Source organism: Salmo trutta, chromosome 27, assembly GCF_901001165.1.
Source record: "Salmo trutta chromosome 27, fSalTru1.1, whole genome shotgun sequence".
NCBI lineage: Eukaryota > Metazoa > Chordata > Actinopteri > Salmoniformes > Salmonidae > Salmo > Salmo trutta.
Genome location: NC_042983.1, coordinates 41,146,111 through 41,169,045, shown reverse-complemented (window position 1 = coordinate 41,169,045; position 22,935 = coordinate 41,146,111). Strand labels below are relative to the sequence as shown.

Genomic DNA, 22,935 nt, shown 5'->3' with positions numbered 1-22,935 from the left:
TGCCATCAAAGCAGCAGAAATGTTGACCTGTTGCCACAAGAAAAGGGCAACCAGTGAAGAACAAACACCATTGTAAAAACAACCCATATTTATGTTGATTTATTTTCCCTTTCGTACTTTAACTACTTCCACATTATTACAACACTGTATATAGACATAACATCTCATTTGAAATGTCTTTGGAACTTTTGTGAGTGTAATGTTTACTGTTCATTTCAGTTTCAGTTTTGTTTATTATCTATTAGATAGATAGAGAGAGAGAGAGAGAGAGAGAGAGAGAGAGAGAGAGAGAGAGAAAGAGAGAGACAGAGAGAGAGAGCGAGAGAGAGAGAGACAGAGTGGGAAGAGAAGAAAAGGAACTCTCAAATACAGTGATGTTCTTCCCAATCACGACCAACCTCTTCCATTGGAATGTGGTTCCCACTTCTCAGAGTGCCTGCCTGCCTGCCTGACCTCCGTTTGCCTGCCAACCTCCCTGCATGCATCTCCTTCCTTCCCTGCCTGCTTACCACCCTGCTTGCTTGTCCGCCCTGCCTGCCTGCCCTGTCTGCCTCACCTCTCTGCCTCACCTTCCTTGTCTTATTCCCTCGCGCCAATAGGATTATTATTACTCTGTGTTCAGCATTTCAGCTAAAGATGAGAGAACTCTTGACCTCTCCACCCTCAGGGGAGTGAACCCTGCTGCAGTGAGATCTCTCCACCCTCCTGCCTGTGACCAGGGGAGATAAGTGAACCCTGCTGCAGTGAGATCTCTCCAGCCTCCTGCCTTTGACCAGGGGAGATAAGTGAACCCTGCTGCAGTGAGATCTCTCCAGCCTCCTGCCTTTGACCAGGGGAGATAAGTGAACCCTGCTGCAGTGAGATCTCTCAACCCTCCTGGCTGTGAAGCCCCAAAATTGCACTCCCTGGAAGCCTGTGTTTCAGACATAAGGAAGTGGATGGCTGCAAATGTTCTACTTTTAAACACGAACAAAACAGAGATGCTTGTTCTAGGTCCCAAGAAACAAAAAGATCTTCTGTTGAATCTGACAATTAATCTTGATGGTTGCACAGTCGTCTCAAATAAAACTGTGAAGGACCTCGGCGTTACTCTGGACCCTGATCTCTCTTTTGACAAACATATCAAGACTGTTTCAAAGACAACTTTTTTCCATCTACGTAACATTGCAAAAATCAGAAACTTTCTGTCCAAAAATGATGCAGAAAAATGTATCCATGCTTTTGTCACTAGGTTAGTGTCATGTCCTGACCATAGAAATATGTTTTCTATGGTAGAATAGGTCAGGTCGTGACAGTTTTTTCCCCTTTGTTTTCTATTTCTATGTTTAGGTTCTAGTTTTGTATTTCTATGTTGGCGTTTTGTTTGGGATGATCTCCAATTAGAGGCAGCTGGTCCTCGTTGTCTCTAATTGGAGATCATACTTAAGTAGGGGGTTTTCCACCTGGGTTTTGTGGGTGATTAATTTTGAGTTGTGTATGTGTTCATCTCTGCGTCACGGTTTGTTGTTTTTTCATTTCAGTGTATTTATATATTGCATAGTTTCACAGTATAAATAAAAATGTGGAACGACACACACGCTGCACTTTGGTCCACTCCTCCTTATGACAACCGTGACAGTTAGACTACTGCAATGCTCTACTCTACTTTACTAAATAAACTTCAGTTAGTGCTAAACACGGGTGCTAGAATCTTGATTACAACCAAATAATTTGATCATATTACTCCAGTGCTAGCTTCTCTTCACTGGCTTCCTGTTAAGGCAAGGGCTGATTTCAAGGTTTTACTGCTAACCTACAAAGCATTACATGGGCTTGCTCCTACCTATCTTTCCGATTTGGTCCTGCCGTACATACCTACACGTACACTACGATCACAAGATGTAGGCTTCCTTATTGTCCCTAGAATTTCTAAGCAAACAGCTGGAGGCAGGGCTTTCTCCTATAGAGTTAAATTTTTATGGAATGGTCTGCCTACCCATGTGAGAGATGCAGACTCGGTCTCAACCTTTAAGTCTTTATTGAAGACTCATCTCTTCAGTGGGTCCTATGATTGAGTGTAGTCTGGCCCAGGAGTGTGAAGGTGAACGGAAAGGCTCTGGAGCAACGAACCGCCCTTGCTGTCTCTGCCTGGCTGGTTCCTCTCTCTCCACTGGGATTCTCTGCCTCTAACCCTATTATAGGGGCTGAATCACTGGCTTACTTGTGCTCTTTCATGCCATCCCTAGGAGGGGCGCGTCACTTGAGTGGGTTGAGTCACTAACGTGATCTTCCTGTCCGGGTTGGCGCCCCCCCTTGGGTTGTACCGTGGCAGAGATCTTTGTGGGCTATACTCGGCCTTGTCTCAGGATGGTAAGTTGGTGGATGAAGATATCCCTCTAGTGGTGTGGGGGCTGTGCCTTGCCAAAGTGGGTGGGGTTATATCCTGCCTGTTTGGCCCTGTCCGGGAGTATCATCGGATGGGGCCACAGTGTCTCCCGACTCCTCCTGTCTCAGCCTCCAGTATTTATGCTGCAGTAGTTTATGTGTCGGGGGGCTGGGGTCAGTTTGTTATATCTGGAGTATTTCTCCTGTCTTATCCGGTGTCCTGTGTGAATTTGTAACAGCTGTCGTCTGAAGAAGTGGACCAAGGTGCAGCGGAGTTAGTGTTCATTATTAGAATTTAATATAAACAACATGAACACTATACAAAACAAGAAAAGAGTAAACCGACAGCAAACATTCCTGTCTGGTACAAAACACTGACAGAAACAATTACCCACAAACCCACAAGGCAAAGTAGGCAACTTATGTGTGACTCCCAATCAGCCACAACCCTCTACAGCTGTGCCTGATCGGAAGTCACACGGCCAAAATTACTGAAACAATAAAAAGCACACAGACTCTTCTGCCATGTCCTTACCCAACTACACCCTCTACTGGTCAGGACGTGACAGAATTTAAGTATGCTCTCTCTAATTCTCTTTCTTTCTCTCTTTTGGAGGACCTGAGCCCTAGGACCATGCCTAAGGACTACCTGGCCTGATGACTCCTTACTGTCCCCAGTCCACCTGGCCGTGCTGCTGCTCCAGTTTCAACTGTTCTGCCTGCGGCTATGGAACCCTGACCTGTTCACCGGACGTGCTACCTGGCCCAGACCTGCTTTTTTCAACTCTCTAGAGACAGCAGGAGCGGTAGAGATACTCTGAATGATCGACTATGAAAAGCCAACTGACATTTACTCCTGAGGTGCTGACCTGTTGCACCCTCGACAACCACTGTGATTATTATTATTTGACCCTGCTGGTCATCTATGAACATTTGAACATCTTGGCCATGAGTCCATGCCCTGACGAATTGAGGCTGTTCTGAGTGGAAAAGGGGGGGGGGGTACATCTCAATATTAGGAAGGTGTTTTTAATGTTTGGTATACTCAGTGTATATGCATGGCGTGGGTCTGCCCTGGGGAGGGGAGGGGGAGAGCTATGCAAAACTAAGGATATAAGAAATACTATACTATAAGAAATACTGTACTATACTATAAAATATAGGTTTAGCAAAGGTGGTTCTACAGTGAACTACTCGCGTGATGAGCAGCCTTGTCTGCGACCTTAAGACTTCCTGTACTGTACTATAAAATAGGGGAGCTTTACAGAACTAAGGATATAAGAGATACTGTACCATACTATCAGAAATACGACACTATAGGAAATACTGTAACATACTAAATACTAAACATTAATCTATACCAAATACTATACTAAATACTGTACTATACTATGAAATATAAATGATATATTATAATAATATAATAAAAATGAATTGAGGCAGTTCTGAGGGCAAAACGGGAAGGGTGATACCTAGCCAGTTGTACAACTGAATGCATTCAACTGAAATGTATCTTCCACAATTAACCCAACCCCTCTGACTCAGAGAGGTGTCGCGGGATTCCTTAATCGACATCCATGTCATCGGCGCCCAGGGAGCAGTTGTTGTTTGAAGTTAATTGCCTTGCTCAAGGGCAGAACGACAGATTTTTCCACCTTGCCAGCACGGGGATTCGAACCAGTGTCCTTTCGGTTACTGGCCCAATGCTCTTAACAGCTAGGCTACATTCTGCCCTGCAGGAGGTGCAACTCAATATTAGGAAGGTGTTCCACTCAGTGTACACACAAACACACCTTCCACGAGGCATTAAGATGTACACACAGGGCTCCCGAGTGGCGCAGCCGTCTAAGGCACTGCATCGCAGTGCTAGAGGAGTCACACAAAAACAACTTCCATGAAGCATTAAGATGTACACACAAGAAACAGGGACACAGATGGCTCTTTGGAACACAGCCAAGCTGGTGGCTTCAGCAAAGGCAGGAAAAAAATATGAGACCATGAGGGGGTTAATGTCACATCATAGAGAGAGAGAGAGAGACTGAGAGAGAGAGTCTCTCTCGTGAAGAGTGCCTTCCTGGGGTTTAGATAAAGGACTCTGACAAGAGGCCCAATTAAAACATCAGGGGCTTCATTTCTCAAAGATGTATAACAAGGATGTAAACCTTGCCTGCTCCAGTGTTCCTGCAAAGATTAGTATTTATAATTATTGAGCTTGATGAGAAAGTGTGCGTAACTCCACTCAAAATCTCAAACCATGCACAACTTCTAGAAGGTTGATCAACTGTATTGCAAGCAAATAGGCTCATTGTTCGGTTGGTGGAAATGGTAGGTGTTATAATAATGGTAAGTGTTTTAATAATGGTAAGTGTTTTAATAATGGTAGGTGTTGTAATAATGGTAGGTGTTATAATAATGGTAGGTGTTGCAATAATGGTAGGTGTTTTAATAATGGTAAGTGTTTTAATAATGGTAAGTGTTTTAATAATGGTAGGTTATAATAATGGTAAGTGTTTTAATAATGGTAGGTGTTTTAATAATGGTAGGTGTTATAATAATGGTAAGTGTTTTAATAATGGTAAGTGTTTTAATAATGGTATGTGTTTTAATAATGGTAGGTGTTTTAATAATGGTAGGTGTTTTAATAATGGTAGGTGTTGTAATAATGGTAGGTGTTTTAATAATGGTTGGTGTTGTAATAATGGTAGGTGTTGTAATAATGGTAGGTGTTATAATAATGTTAAGTGTTTTAGTAATGGTAAGTGTTTTAATAATGGTAAGTGTTTTAATAATGGTAGGTGTTATAATAATGGTAGGTGTTATAATAATGGTAGGTGTTCGATGCACGGGAATTATAATAATAAAAACATTCAAACGTAGGCCTAATGATTAAACAGGTGAATTTGCCGTTGGTAAGGAGATCGCATAGCAGCATGGCACCTAATATGTTTCATTTGACTTGTATTATATAGGCCGAAATCAGAATCATATTGTATTATATAGGCCGATATCAGAATCATATTGTATTACATAGGCCGAAATCAGAATCATATTGTATTATATAGGCCGAAATCAGAATCATATTGTATTACATAGGCCGAAATCAGAATCATATTGTATTATATAGGCCAAAATCAGAATCATATTGTATTACATAGGCCGAAATCAGAATCATATTGTATTATATAGGCCGAAATCAGAATCATATTGTATTACATAGGCCGAAATCATATTGTATTACATAGGCCTAAATCAGAATCATATTGTATTATACAGGCCGAAATCAGAATCATATTGTATTACATAGGCCGAAATCATATTGTATTACATAGGCCGAAATCATATTGTATTACATAGGCCTAAATCAGAATCATATTGTATTATATAGGCCGAAATCAGAATCATATTGTATTATATAGGCCGAAACCAGAATCCTATTGTATTACATAGGCCGAAATCAGAATCATATTGTATTACATAGGCCGAAATCAGAATCATATTGTATTATATAGGCCGAAATCAGAATCATATTGTATTACATAGGCCGAAATCAGAATCATATTGTATTATATAGGCCGAAATCAGAATCATATTGTATTACATAGGCCGAAATCAGAATCATATTGTATTACATAGGCCGAAATCAGAATCATATTGTATTACATAGGCCGAAATCAGAATCATATTGTATTATATAGGCCGAAACCAGAATCCTATTGTATTACATAGGCCGAAATCAGAATCATATTGTATTACATAGGCCGAAATCAGAATCATATTGTATTATATAGGCCGAAATCAGAATCATATTGTATTACATAGGCCGAAATCAGAATCATATTGTATTACATAGGCCGAAACCAGAATCATATTGTATTATATAGGCCGAAATCAGAATCATATTGTATTACATAGGCCGAAATCAGAATCATATTGTATTACATAGGCCGAAATCAGAATCATATTGTATTACATAGGCCGAAATCAGAATCATATTGTATTATATAGGCCGAAATCAGAATCATATTGTATTACATAGGCCTAAATCAGAATCATATTGTATTATATAGGCCGAAATCAGAATCATATTGTATTACATAGGCCGAAATTAGAATCATACAGAATCCTACAGAATCATACAGAATCTGTACAGTCTTCCTTCTTACATAGGCCGAAATCAGAATCATATTGTATTATATAGGCCGAAATCAGAATCATATTGTATTACATAGGCCGAAATCAGAATCATATTGTAATACATAGGCCGAAATCAGAATCATATTGCATTAAATAGGCTGAAATCAGAGTCATATTGTATTACACAGACCGAAATCAGAATCATATTGTATTATATAGGCCGAAATCAGAATCATATTGTATTGCAGGACACTTGTCTCCTTTTCTGACATGACTGGTTTAAATGATCCTGCTACACAACCAATAGCAGGCTATCAAATCACTCACTCAACAGCCAAGCACGCTGGGAAGGAAATAGACCGGTAGCCTTGACAGTATTGGTAGGCTACAGTGTTGCTGTGCGATATTAGGAACGTAACATCATAGCCAAGCCTATTTAAATATCAGAGCCTATACCAAGAAAAATAATCATGTATTGATAAATAAAATATTGAACAACAGTTTGTCTTTTACATAGAAGTGTGGGTTGTAGCATTAAGTTTTAAATTCAATCTGGCAGAACGTGTAGCCTGTGTTTGGCGCTCACTAGGCAGCATGCAATTTTTAGTTTGGGAATGTCAGTGGAACAATCTGCCCACGCCATACAGAAATGTGATCAAATTTGTCATTGTGCTTTCTTTTAGAAACTATCATGGCCCAGTTCCAACATCTGCAAATCATATGGCCCAGTTCCAACATCTCCAAATCATATGGCCCAGTTCCAACATCTGCAAATCATACAGCAAATGAGGGTGTTTTTGTTACCTTAAAATGTGAATGGAGGGCATTTTCCTGCCGGGGTTGAAGAGCTCGTTCACGACCGCACATATAATATGGCTCCGATTTATCGATGAAAACATGCGTATATGTTGCGTGCAACAGTTTGTGGCGAATCTTCCCGTTAGACTGAATTTAGTAAGAAACGGTTAATAAATGAGGCCCAAGGGCTTTGAGATGAAAATACGGAGAAATGATTCACAAGAATTATACCAGAACGACCAAGTAATTCCAGAACGACCAAGTAATTCCAGAACGACCAAGTAATTCCAGAACGACCAAGTAATACTAGAATGACCAAGTAATTCCAGAACGACCAAGTAATTCCACAATGACCAAGTAATTCCACAATGACCAAGTAATTCCAGAATGACCAAGTAATTCCAGAATGACCAAGTAATTCCAGAACGACCAAGTAATTCCACAATGACCAAGTAATTCCACAATGACCAAGTAATTCCAGAACGACCAAGTAATTCCAGAACGACCAAGTAATTCCAGAACGACCAAGTAATTCCAGAACGACCAAGTAATACTAGAACGACCAAGTAATTCCAGAACGACCAAGTAATTCCAGAATGACCAAGTAATTCCAGAACGACCAAGTAATTCCAGAATGACCAAGTAATTCCAGAAGGACCAAGTAATTCCAGAACGACCAAGTAATACTAGAATGACCAAGTAATTCCAGAACGACCAAGTAATTCCAGAACGACCAAGTAATTCCAGAACGACCAAGTAATTCCAGAACGACCAAGTAATTCCAGAATGACCAAGTAATTCCAGAACAACCAAGTAATTCCAGAACAACCAAGTAATTCCAGCATGACCAAGTAATATGAATATGTTGTTTACAACTTCCTCATTAAACCAAGCATGAAGTGCCAATAAAGAGTAAAACAGCAATGTACAAGCACACACACCATGAAGCTACCACTACTTACTGACGAACTGTATCAAAGGCCAAGCCAGGTCAAAGATAATGCTACACACTGGACAATATTTCTTCAAATCCTCTCCTCCCCCCTTTCTCCCTCTCTTTCTACCTCTCCCACCCCATCCCTTCCCCTAAGGGTGTACTTCGTTGGGTCTGGGCCCAAGAGAATGCTGTGTTGGGTGTACACAACAAAGTGAATTCCTCCTGCATTCATTGCGAGTTCAAAGCTTCCTTACAAATCCAAGGCTTTCAAATCAACCCCCTCCAAATGACATTATGCAGAAAGGCTTGTGGGGTGGCGGAGGTTTCCTGGGGGTTAATCAGGTATCTCCGGCGGAGCTGCGGCTAGGTTGGCGGTTGTCTTTCACTTCCAAGAACGCACTTCCTGAGTCCCAAATGGCACTCTATTCCCCTACGTAATGCATTGCTCTCAACTTGAGTGCCTGAGGAAATAGGGTGCCATTTGGAACGGAGAAGAGTTGGCTCTCACTTACAAGGAATGACACTTTAAAACCCAAATCCAGAGAGAAAGTACCAGTGTCCCAAATGGCATCGAAACTTCTGTTGTCCGGATTCTACTGAGTCCCACTGCAATCATCCTCTGTTCTACAGAAATACAATGAATAAAAATAAGACCACTCCCGGTCACTCTGACACACTCCACTTTCCCCAGCGCATAATTCACCCTTTTCGACACGGATTTCCAACATATGCATCCTTAGTCAACAAAACGCCTCCCAACAAGAAGCGATTCATTATCCTTCACCTCCCTTATCTTACCTAATTTGCACACACTGAATATAGACTTTTTCTATTGTGTTATTGACTGTACGTTTGTTTATTGTGTAACTCTGTGTTGTTCTTTTTGTCGAACTGCTTTGCTTTATCTTGGCCAGGTCGCAGTTGTAAATGAGAACTTGTTCTCAACTGGTCTACCTGGTTAAATAAAGGTAAAATAAAAGTTAAATAAAGGTAAAATAAAGGTGAAATGAAAAATAAAATGAAAATTTACTCACGTATCCTCCACTCGAGTTTATTTTCTTGTTGTTCCAGTTTTCGTTACTACTGTTGTCCACTTTTTTTTAGTTTCTTTGCCCATGATAGAAGTATATTTCACCCCAAGTCATTTTTCCACATAACTTCATCTAAAAATGTTGAATGGGTTTCCTGTAAACAATAGATATTATATTCCTTCTCGTTTAGCCAGTTAAATACTGATCGTCTTTTCTTATTATCTGCTAAGCCATTACAATTATAATTAGCTATTCTTATTTCACCCCTTACGATAATGAGATACACGTTTCAATTCTATGTACCATAATAAATGTTTATAAACTCACCATTAAGAAGTACCATGATGATTGAGTGTCCATATAGCTGTACCATGATATTTGCACTATTGTAAAGTGGTTGTTCCACTGGATATCATAAGGTGAATGCACCAATTTGTAAGTCGCTCTGGATAAGAGCGTCTGCTAAATGACTTAAATGTAAATGTAAATGTAATTTGCATTGCTACGAAGTAAACCTCCAATTGTTCTACCCTATTCCACCCGCTAAACCCTCCCCTCCATCCCAAGTTGTGTTGTCGTCCCAGTGACTAGCAGACCACCCCTGTCCACCCAGGATCCTAGGGTCTTTGAGAGATTGGGACTCATCCTTTTAAAAGAGAATACAGTTCCACCTACAAAACAGAATCAGATCAACCACCAAAAGCCTTTCCAACACCCTCGCCTCCATTGCATTATATACAGTTATTTAAAAATATATATATTAAAAAATCTTGCATATCTTCCACAATTCAATAATAATAGAATATAATTAATAATGTAGGCAGTTAATGTGAAGGATTGTTACCTATAGCCAGGATTGCCATTACAAAAATGTTTTTTTTTGCCAAGAAATTATTATTTTGGCAAACAATTATTGTGATTCATCCTATATTGTCCTTAACATCATTACTCCATAACAACATATGTGGGATACATACTGTACACACACACACACACACACACACACACACACACACACACACACACACACACACACACACACACACACACACACACACACACACACACACTCCTCAGCCTTCCCCCACAAACAACCACAAGCTCATATGTTCAACAGTTGTTCCATCCCCGAGCCCAACTCAAGAAAGGACTTGATGTGTGAATGCACATACAGTTGGAGGCATGCAAAATTGAGCAAGAATGGGGAGAATTGACTAACCATTGTCAAGTCCTAGGTGATGGAGATCAGATACACCCTCTTCCACTGAAACACACACACGCTGTTCCCTAGTCGTGACCATTTTCTCAAGCATCTCTGTGCAGTCAGATCTTTGATTTTTTTTGCGCTACCAGGGCCACAATAATTTGCCCCTCTCTCTGATTGTCTGAGTGTGACCCCCTCCCAATGGGTTACTGCAGCTAGTGTTGCCAGCACAGCCACTGCCTTGGTGGGGGCACCCCACCGGAATTCCCATCGGCTTGGTACAAGGTCGTCAAGGTTCTCATTAGTAGCTCTGAGAAATTCCTTGTATATTATGCTCACCCATCCGGGGGCTTTGGCTTTGTTGGACCAACCATGCCAGGCAGGCTCAGAGTCTTGAGGGGGCAGTGCTGATTTAGTGGGTCTCTGACCTCAAATATCTTTCTATCTTGGCTGCTTATAGACTACTTACAGTAGGCCCATAAAACAGATAAGGACTTCTCCTAAGTGTATGGGTAGCTCAGGTGGGTGTCTAGGGTACAGTGTTGGGGATCGTTCTACCATGACAGGACATTAAATAAATAAACTATATTTATAATCGATTTTAAAATGTATATGCCATATCTGCACAAAATGGAAAGCTCTCTCTGTTACAACTCGCAGACACACATGGGCTCTGGGATTTGCAACCAATTTTTCCTTTTTCACTCACTTCAACTCCACACTTTTCCAAACGCAAAAACACAAACCACACCTTCCATCACAATACAATGGCACATCCCCACATACTGTATACACCCTCACATACCCACATACTGTATACACCCTCACATACCCACATACTGTATACACCCTCACATCCCCACATACTGTATACACCCTCACATCCCCACATACTGTATACACCCTCACATCCCCCATACTGTATACACCCTCACATACCCACATACTGTATACACCCTCACATACCCCCATACTGTATACACCCTCACATACCCACATACTGTATACACCCTCACATACCCCACATACTGTATACACCCTCACATATCCACATACTGTATACACCTTCACATACCCCACATACTGTATACACCCTCACATATCCACATACTGTATACACCTTCACATACCCCACATACTGTATACACCCTCACATATCCACATACTGTATACACCTTCACATACCCCCATACTGTATACACCCTCACATACCCACATACTGTATACACCCTCACATACCCACATACTGTATACACCCTCACATACCCATAAACTGTATACACCCTCACATACCCACATACTGTATACACCCTCATATACCCACATACTGTATACACCCTCACATACCCACATACTGTATACACCCTCACATACCCACATACTGTATACACCCTCACATACCCACATACTGTATACACCCTCACATATCCACATACTGTATACACCCTCACATACCCCCATACTGTATACACCCTCACATATCCACATACTGTATACACCCTCACATCCCCACATACTGTATACACCCTCACATACCCACATACTGTATACACCCGCACATATCCACATACTGTATACACCCCCACATACTGTATACACCCTCACATATCCACATACTGTATACACCCCCACATACTGTATACACCCTCACATACCCACATACTGTATACACCCTCACATACCCACATACTGTATACACCCTCACATATCCACATACTGTATACACCCCCACATACTGTATACACCCTCACATATCCACATACTGTATACACCCCCACATACTGTATACACCCTCACATACCCACATACTGTATACACCCTCACATACCCACATACTGTATACACCCTCACATCCCCACATACTGTATACACCCTCACATATCCACATACTGTATACACCCCCACATACTGTATACACCCTCACATATCCACATACTGTATACACCCCCACATACTGTATACACCCTCACATATCCACATACTGTATACACCCCCACATACTGTATACACCCTCACATATCCACATACTGTATACACCCCCACATACTGTATACACCCTCAAACTGTATACACCCTCACATACCCACATACTGTATACACCCTCACATATCCACATACTGTACACCCCACATACTGTATACACCCTCACATATCCACATACTGTATACACCCCCACATACTGTATACACCCTCACATATCCACATACTGTATACACCCCCACATACTGTATACACCCTCACATATCCACATGCTGTATACACCCCCACATACTGTATACACCCTCACATATCCACATACTGTATACACCCCCACATACTGTATACACCCTCACATACCCACATACTGTATACACCCTCACATACCCACATACTGTATACACCCTCACATATCCACATACTGTATACACCCCCACATACTGTATACACCCTCACATATCCACATACTGTATACACCCCCACATACTGTATACACCCTCACATACCCACATACTGTATACACCCTCACATACCCACATACTGTATACACCCTCACATCCCCACATACTGTATACACCCTCACATACTGTATACACCCTCACATACCCACATACTGTATACACCCTCACATACCCCCATACTGTATACACCCTCACATACCCCCATACTGTGCCTTCTATGTCCTCTGTTTGCTGTGTTTTTATCTCTACCATGTTGATTCCTACCTAATGTTGTGCTTTTGAGTACTTTTGTGTTCCAGTTCCTTATATATGAAGATGTACAGTTGAAGTCGGAAGTTTACATACACTTATGTTGGAGTCATTAAAACTCGTTTTTCAACCACTTATTTCTTGTTAACAAACTATAGTTTTGGCAAGTCGGTTAGGACATCTACTTTGTGCATGACACAAGTCATTTTTCCAACAATTGTTGACAGACAGATTATTTCACTTATAATTCACTGTATCACAATTCTAGTGGTTCAGAAGTTTACATTCACTAAGTTGACTGTGCCTTTAAACAGCTTGGAAAATTCCAGAAAATGATGTCATGGCTTTAGAAGCTTCTGATAGTATTTATTTATGATGTCAATTAGCCTATCAATAGAAAGTAGAATACTAATTATTTTTACGACATTCCCTATCTTGAACTGTATAGTGTATTTGTAGTTCATTTCTTTATCAATTGTTGTATTTTATTGTTCACCTTCCAACAGGACAACGATCCTAAGCACACAGCCAAAACAACGCAAGAGTGGCTTCAGGACAAGTCTCTGAATGTCCTTGACTGGCCCAGCCAGAGCCTGTACTTGAACCCTATCGAACATCTCTGTATAGACCTGAAAATAGCTGTGCAGCAATGCTCCCCATTAAACCTGACAGAGCTTGAGAGGATTTGCAGAGAAGAATGGGAGAAACTCCCCAAATACAGATGTGCCAAGCTTGTAGCATCATACCCAAGAAGACTCAAGGCTGTAATCATTACCAAAGGTGCTTCAACAAAGAACTGAGTAAAGGGTCTGAATATTTATGTAAATGTGATATTTCAGTTTTTTATTTGCAATACATTTGCAGAAATGTAAAAAAAAAATACAGTTTTTGCTTTATCGTAATGGGGTATTGTGTGTAAATTTATAAAGAAAAAAAACGATTTAATCAATTTTAGAATAAGGCTGTAACGTAACAAAATGTGGAAAAAGTCATGTGGTCTGAATACTTTCCGAATAGTATGTATAAGCTGGAAGTAGGGTTCAGGTGAAAATAATAAAGGAAAATATATATAAAAACAATGAATATATATATAGGCCCTAATTTTCTGTTAATTTCCTGATGATTGTACAAGTTGAACCATTCGAACAGCCACTGTCCATCCACACCCAGCAGGTGATCTCTAACACACCGCGGCTACCCAATGCTTCAGACGTTCATCTTGGCTATGTTGTCTGACCGCTAAGATTAAAGAGAGGCTTTAAAGCACAGTGTGTGTCCTAAACAGGGTTTTTTGTATTTTTTATTTGTGTGAGAAACGTTGTGTTCAAGAGGTCGTGACAGAGGAAAACATGGTGTAGTATCTTTTCAGAAATGTATGTACTCCTCCTGTCGCTGTATTATCAACCACAACAGGATCCCTGCAAATAACTGTGGTTATACTCTCTGACTCCTCCAACGATTATTTATTTATTTATTTTACCTTTATTTAACTAGGCAAGTCAGTTAAGGATTAGCCCCTTTTTTTTTAAATGTTCGCCTAAAATGGCATACCCAAATCTAACTGCTTGTAGCTCAGGCCCTGAAACAAGGATATAGATATTATTGATACCATTTGAAAGGAAACAAATGCGAAAGGAATGTAGTAGAATATTTCCACAATAGATCTGGTAAAAGATAATACAAAGAAAAAAAGAACTGTTCTTTTTGATTTTTTTTTTGTACCATCATCTTTGATGCCGCCCCTTACAAACAACACATGGAGATTTTAGGCTTCAGGGAGTCCTTGGACTGTACAAAGGCGTCTCAGAGTAGGAACGCTTATCTAGGATCAGTTTTGCCATTTAGATCATAAAGGTCGTCATGTATTATTCCAGCCCAGGTGAAATTTAGATTTTGGCCACTAGATGGCATCAGTGTATGTGCAAAATTTTAGACTGATCCAATGAATTCCTGTTCAAAATGTTGTATCATGACTGCCCAAATGTGCCTAATTTGTTAATTAATAACTTTTCATGTTCAAAATTGGCACTCTCCTCAAACAATAGCATGGTATTCTTTCACTGTAATAGCTACTGTAAATTGGACAGTGCAATTAGATTAACAAGAATTTAAGCTTTCTGCCAATATCAGCTATGTCTATGTCCTGGGAAGTGTTCTTGATACTTACAACCTCATGCTAATCACATTAGCCTACATTAGCTCAACCGTCCGGTGGAAGGGACACCGATCCAAAGTAAGTTAAGAACAAATTCTTATTTACAATGACGGTCTAGGAACAGTGGGTTAACTGCCTTGTTCAGGGGCAGAACGACAGATTTTTACCTTGTCAGCTTGGGGATTCGATCTAGCAACCTTTTGGTTACTGGCCCAACGCTCTAACCACTAGGCTACCCTGCCGCCCCTTACAAACAACACATGGAGATTTTAGGCTTCAGGGAGTCCTTGGACTGTACAAAGGCATCTCAGAGTAGGAATGCTGATCTAGGATCAGTTTTGCCATTTAGATCATAAAGATTACCAGAGCAGACACACCGGTAAGATTGTCAAACATTTGCCTGCCGACAGTCTTAACACCTCTGAACAGAGTTAGCATATTTCGCTAGCTAGCACAACATACTGTAACTAGCTAAGGACTCTGAACTAACTCAGCAGCTACCACAGGCAGCTGTTTCGTGGAAATTAATGCATTGTGATTGAATTACAACGTCAATATACTGTAAGTGGTTAGCTAGCTTGGAGGAAGTATTTAAATGTTATGTGCATTGCGTCTGTGCATTTAGCTAGCTACCATCCCATAGCCTACGTTGTATATGAAGTGTGACTGGATCATGATATTTAACCATTGGATGTAGAAAGGAAATGCCCTATTTATACATTTAGAAATGGCAGGTGTGTTGCTACCGGGCTGGCACGCAGCAGGTACCACTTTTGTTCTAGCAAGAGAAGGAACGGCCTCCCACGGTAATAAGTCCATATCGGCAGTGAGCCCAGGACTCACCCCAGTACAGAGATCCTACACTGAGATGGTAATAAGAGCCCAGGCTTCACCCCAGTTCAGAGACATAAGAAGCCACACTCAGTTTAACTTAATAACATTTGAATAAACTTATTTCAAAATGCTATTAGTCTATTGTTTATACACAGGAATTCGATCTACCGTTGTTTTATAGTCCATTCACCTGTTCCATAGGGGCTAAACATCTCTTTGGGAAGGTTGCCTTGACATTTTATTCACCTCTATTTAACTGCATCTGACAAACCTCTTTGTTGCTTTTACCGTCAAGTACTTTGTCTACCAATTAGTCATGTAATCTCTCTCTCTCTCACAAGAAATCCGTTTCTGTGGAAAGGTCTTCTGACTCAGGTTTCTCTGTGTAAACACACAGACTATCTAGAGTGATATTGTATCTCAATAGGCAGCAGTCGACATCGTGATATTTGAAAGTCGCAGCCAGACAAGAAGTTATTCAACAGTATGAGGTAGTTTCATAAGAACCACTTTTCAAAGCAGACAATTAGACTTACAGTGCCTTCAGCCTTCCCTGTAGCTCAGTTGGTAGAGCATGGTGTTCGCAACACCAGGGTTGTGGGTTCGATTCCCACGGGGGGCCAGCACAGGAAAAAATGTATGAAATGTATGCATTCACTACTGTAAGTCGCTCTGGATAAGAGCGTCTGCTAAATGACTAAAATGTAAAATGTAAAAATGTTCAGAAAGTATTCATATACCTTGACTTATTCGACATTTTGTTGTGTTCAAGTTTAAATTAAAAATGTATTAATCTCACAATATCCCATAATGACAAATTCAAAACATGTTGTTAGAAATTTGAGCAAATGTATTGAAAATGAAATACAGAAATACAGTATCTAATTTACATAAGTATTCACACCCCTGTGTCAATACTTTGTAGAAGCACCTTTGGCAGAGATTACTGTTGTGAGTCTATCTGGGAAAGTCTCAAAGAGCTTTCCACACCTGGATTGTGCAGAATTTGCCCGTTATTCTTTTCAAAATTATTCAAGCTTTGTCAAATTGATTGTTGGTCATTGCAAGGCAACCATTTTCAGATCTTGTCACATATTTTAAAGTAGATTTAAATCAAAACTGTAACTCGGCCACTCAGGAACATTCACTGTCTTCTTGGTAAGCAACTCCAGTGTAGATTTGGCCTTGTGTTTAAGGTTATTGTCCTGCTGAAAGGTGAATTAATCTCCCAGTGTCTGGTGGGATGCAGACTGAACCAGGTTTTCTTCTAGGATTTTGCCTGTGCTTAGCTCCATTACGATTATTTTTTTAACCTGAAAAACTCACCAATCCTTAACAATGACACGCATACCCATAACATGATGCAGCCATCACTATGCTTGAAAATATGGAGAGTGGTACTCAGTAATGTGTCATATTGGATTTTCCCCAAACATAAGACCTTGTATTCAGGACAAAAAGTTAATTGCATTGCCACATTTTTTGCAGTTTTACTTTAGTGCCTTATTGCAAACAGCATGCATTTTTTTTATTCTGTACAGTCTTCCTTCTTTTCAATCTGTCAATTAGGTTACTATTGTGGAGTAATTACAATGTTGTTGACCCATTCTCAGTTTTCACCAATCACAGCCATTAAACTCTGTAACTGTTTTAAGGTTTAAAAAGTCCTTCCTCTCTGTACTGATACGCCATCCAACGTGTAAATAATAACTTCACCATGCTCAAAGGGATATTTAATGTCTGCTTTTAAACATTTTACCCATCTAAAAAATGTAGATGCCCTTCTTTGCGAGGTATTGGAAAACCTCCCTGGTCTTTGTGGTTGAATATGTGTTTGAAAATTCACTGCTCGACTGACGGACCTTATAGATAATTGTATGTGTGGGGTACAGAGATGAGGTAGTCATTAAAAAATAATGTTAAACACTATTATTGCACACAGAGTGAATCCAAACAACTTATTATGTGACTTGTTAAGCACATTTGTACTTCTGAACTTATTTAGGCTTGCTATAACAAACGGGTTGAATACTTATTGAATCAAGACATTTCAGCTTTTTATTTTTAATGAATTTGTAAAAATGTCTAAAAACATAATTCCACTTTGACATTATAGGGTATTGTCAATGTCATCCATTTTAAATTCAGGCTGTAGCAACAAAATGTGGAAAAAGTCAAGGTGGTGAATGCTTTCTCAAGGCAATGTATATATGGATGGTCTCAAGTACAGTGTGAGTTGAACAAGAGCTCTGCTGTTTTGACATTGAGGAGTCAGAGAGAGAGATACGCACACACAATGGCAAGTTTTTCCAGCACTATGACTCACAAGGATCTACTAAACCAAAAACAACCCCCCCCCAAATCCAACTCCTCCACGTCCATCTACAATGCTCCTCTCTTCTGGCAGACAACCAGACAGGGGGAGCTATCACAAAAGACAGTCTTTGAAAGCAGTAGCAGAGAAGAGGGCTGGCGAGTGGCGCAGCGATCTAAGGCACTGCATCTCAGTGCTAGAGGTGTCACTACAGACCCTGGTTTGATTCCAGGCTGTATCACAACACCGGCTGTGATTGGGAGTCCCATTGGGTGGTGCACAATTGGCCCAGTGTTGTCTGGGTAGGCCGTCATTGTAAATATGAATTTGTTCTTAACTGACATTCCTAGTTAAATAAAGGTTAAATAAAATAATAACGACCCAAGCAGGGATCTGTCTTGTGTAAGACAGTCTCTGTTAGCAGAGTGGGTGGGTGGGTGGGTGGGTCTGTCTTGTGTAAGACAGTCTCTGTTAGCAGTAGGAGAGCAGGTGGGGGTCTGTCTTGTGTAAGACAGTCTCTGTTAGCAGTAGCGGGTGGGGGTCTGTCTTGTGTAAGACAGTCTGTTAGCAGTAGGAGAGCGGGTGGGGGTCTGTCTTGTGTAAGACAGTCTCTGTTAGCAGTAGGAGAGCGGGTGGGGGTCTGTCTTGTGTAAGACAGTCTGTTAGCAGTAGCAGAGCGGGTGGGTGGGGGTCTGTCTTGTATAAGACAGTCTGTTAGCAGTAGCAGAGCGGGTGGGTGGGGGTCTGTCTTGTGTAAGACAGTCTGTTAGCAGTAGCAGAGCGGGTGGGGGTCTGTCTTATGTAAGACAGTCTGTTAGCAGTAGCAGAGCGGGTGGGTGGGGGTCTGTCTTGTGTAAGACAGATGGCCTGTAAGCTACAGTGTTTTGGTAGGCTGTGTCCTCCTCTTCAACTCTCTCTTGTCATTGAACAGCTAGAGACCCAAACACACAGCGAGAAGCCTTTACCACTCCTTCTCCTCTCATTCGCATGCCTCAGACCCAGATAGATCCTGCTCTGTATTGTCTCATGATGAGATTGACAGCACCAGAGAAGAGAAGAGAGGAGAGGAGAAGAGAAGAGAAGAGAAAGAGAAGAGAAGAGAAGAGAAGAGAAGAGAAGAGAAGAGAAGAGAAGAGAAGAGAAGAGAAGAGAAGAGAAGAGAAGAGAAGAGAAGAGAAGTGAGGAGAGGAGAGGAGAGGAGAGGAGAGGAGAGGAGAGGAGAGGAGAGGAGAGGAGAGGAGATAGGGAAAAGAGGAGTTTGAGTTAACAGAGGATAGTCTTTTGTGGAACAAACTCTCGTCTTCACTGTAGACAGCATAGATAGAGAACATGTATTTCTTTGGCAGACAGCTTGAATACAACACAGCGAGAATCCTTCCCCTCCGATTCACTCTGACAGACACAGACACAGTCATATCCAGTCCTGTAGACTAGGAACAGTTAGCAGAGAAGCCCTCCTGAAGGCTCTGCCTCCGTTCACCTCCCTAATCCTTCCCACGCCGCATGGGGCTTTTGGGAGAAGGGGGGAGAGAAGGGTTGCGTCCAAAATGGCACTACTTTAGACCACAGTAGTACGAGGAATAGGGTTCCATTTGGGGTTTAACCGCAGTACTACGAGGAATAGGGTTCCATTTGGGGTTTAACCACAGTACTACGAGGAATAGGGTTCCATTTGGGGTTTAACCACAGTACTACGAGGAATAGGGTTCCATTTGGGGTTTAACCACAGTACTACGAGGAATAGGGTTCCATTTAATGGTTTAACCACAGTACTACGAGGAATAGGGTTCCATTTGGGGTTTAACCACAGTACTACGAGGAATAGGGTTCCATTTGGGGTTTAACCACAGTACTACGAGGAATAGGGTTCCATTTAATGGTATAACCACAGTACTACGAGGAATGGGGTTCCATTTGGGGTTTAACCACAGTACTACGAGGAATAGGGTTCCATTTGGGGTTTAACCACAGTACTACGAGGAATAGGGTTCCATTTGGGGTTTAACCACAGTACTACGAGGAATAGGGTTCCATTTGGGGTTTAACCACAGTACTACGAGGAATAGGGTTCCATTTGGAACGTAACCAAAGCCAATGAAGCCACTATCTTTGATTGGACATGGTTCAGGGGTGAACTGCAAGGCACACAATATTAAGAGAAACACAGGGAAATATCAAGAGATAAACAGGGCAATATCAAGAGATAAACAGGGCAATATCAAGAGATAAACAGGGCAATATCAAGAGATAAACAGGGCAATATCAAGAGATAAACAGGGCAATATCAAGAGATAAACAGGGCAATATCAAGAGATAAACAGGGCAATATCAAGAGATAAACAGGGCAATATCAAGAGATAAACAGGGCAAACAATATCAAGACAAACATAGGGCAATATCACACAGTAGAGAGGCTATATACAGTAGAGAGGCTATATACAGTAGAGAGGCTATATACAGTAGAGAGGCTATATACAGTAGAGAGGATATATACAGTAGAGAGGCTATATACAGTAGAGAGGCTATATACAGTAGAGAGGATAGATACAGTAGAGAGGCTATATACAGTAGCGAGACTATATACAGTAGAGAGGCTATATACAGTAGAGAGGCTATATACAGTAGAGAGGATATATACAGTAGAGAGGCTATATACAGTAGCGAGACTATATACAGTAGAGAGGCTATATACAGTAGAGAGGCTATATACAGTAGAGAGGCTATATACAGTAGAGAGGTTATATACAGTAGAGAGGCTATATACAGTAGAGAGGCTATAGAGAGGCTATATACAGTAGAGAGGCTATATACAGTAGCGAGACTATAACAGTAGAGGCTATATACAGTAGAGAGGCTATATACAGTAGTGAGGCTATATACAGTAGCGAGGCTATATACAGTAGTGAGGCTACATACAGTAGAGAGGCTATATACAGTAGAGAGGCTATATACAGTAACGAGGCTATAACAGTAGAGAGGCTATATACAGTAGAGAGGCTATATACAGTAGCGAGACTATATACAGTAGAGAGGCTATATACAGTAGAGAGGCTATATACAGTAGAGAGGCTATATACAGTAGAGAGGCTATATACAGTAGAGAGGCTATATACAGTAGCGAGGCTATATACAGTAGAGAGGCTATATACAGTAGAGAGGCTATATACAGTAGAGAGACTATATACAGTAGAGAGGCTATATACAGTAGAGAGGCTATATACAGGCACCGGTTAGTCGGGCTGATTGAGGTAGTATGTACATGTAGATATGGTTAAAGTGACTATGCATATATGATGAACAGAGAGTAGCAGTAGTGTAAAAGAGGGGTTGGGGGGGGGGGGGGGCACAATGCAGATAGTCCAGGTAGCCATTGGATTACCTGTTCAGGAGTCTTATGTCTTGGGGGCAGGAGACAACCCCAGGACAACCCCAGGACAACCCCAGGACAACCCCAGGACAACCTCAGGACAACCCCAGGACAACACCAGGACAACCTCAGGACAACACCAGGACAACCTCAGGACAACCCCAGGACAACCTCAGGACAACCCCAGGACAACCCCAGGACAACCTCAGGACAACCCCAGGACAACCCCAGGACAACCCCAGGACAACCCCAGGACAACCTCAGGACAACCCCAGGACAACCCCAGGACAACCTCAGGACGACCTCAGGACGACCTCAGGACAACCTCAGGACGACCTCATGACAACCTCATGACAACACCAGGACAACCCCAGGACAACCTCAGGACAACCTCATGACAACACCAGGACAACCCCAGGACAACCTCAGGACAACCTCATGACAACCCCAGGACAACCCCAGGACAACACCAGGACAACACCAGGACAACACCAGGACAACACCAGGACAACCTCAGGGCAACACCAGGACAACCTCAGGACGACCTCAGGACAACACCAGGACAACACCAGGACAACCCCAGGACAACCCCAGGACAACACCAGGACGACCCCAGGACGACCTCAGGACAACACCAGGACAACACCAGGACAACACCAGGACAACACCAGGACAACCTCAGGGCAACACCAGGACAACCTCAGGACGACCTCAGGACAACACCAGGACAACACCAGGACAACCCCAGGACAACCCCAGGACAACCCCAGGACAACACCAGGACAACACCAGGACGACCCCAGGACGACCTCAGGACAACACCAGGACAACACCAGGACCAGCCTCTTAAGGCTAATTTGCAAGACAAGCAGGAGCCTAAATGGGTCATGGTGGATTCATCCATGTTCCGGGACAAACTTCCCACCAGCAGTCTCTTTGACTCTCCTAAGAGACAGAGACAGAACTATGTGATTACTGGAGTTCGGAGAACATCACCAGAGGCGTAGACCAGTAATCAGAAAGTATTGAACGCCGTCATGACTATCTATCTAAAGTGTGGAAACGGGTCCATTCATCTTCCCACTGTCTTGGTCAGTGTCAGAGGGTCTG

The 22,935-nt window shown here is 41.6% G+C and overlaps 1 protein-coding gene and 1 non-coding gene across 2 annotated transcripts in view; one reads left to right on the top strand and one right to left on the bottom strand.

Moving 5' to 3' along the window:
• The window catches only part of fras1 (Fraser extracellular matrix complex subunit 1), a 306,477-nt gene that overhangs the window by 240,418 nt on the left and 43,124 nt on the right, over positions 1-22,935 (bottom strand). The window lies entirely within an intron of this gene.
• Positions 16,691-16,766, top strand: trnaa-cgc (transfer RNA alanine (anticodon CGC)). The gene has a single exon. It is a non-coding gene; the product is annotated as a tRNA-Ala (tRNA).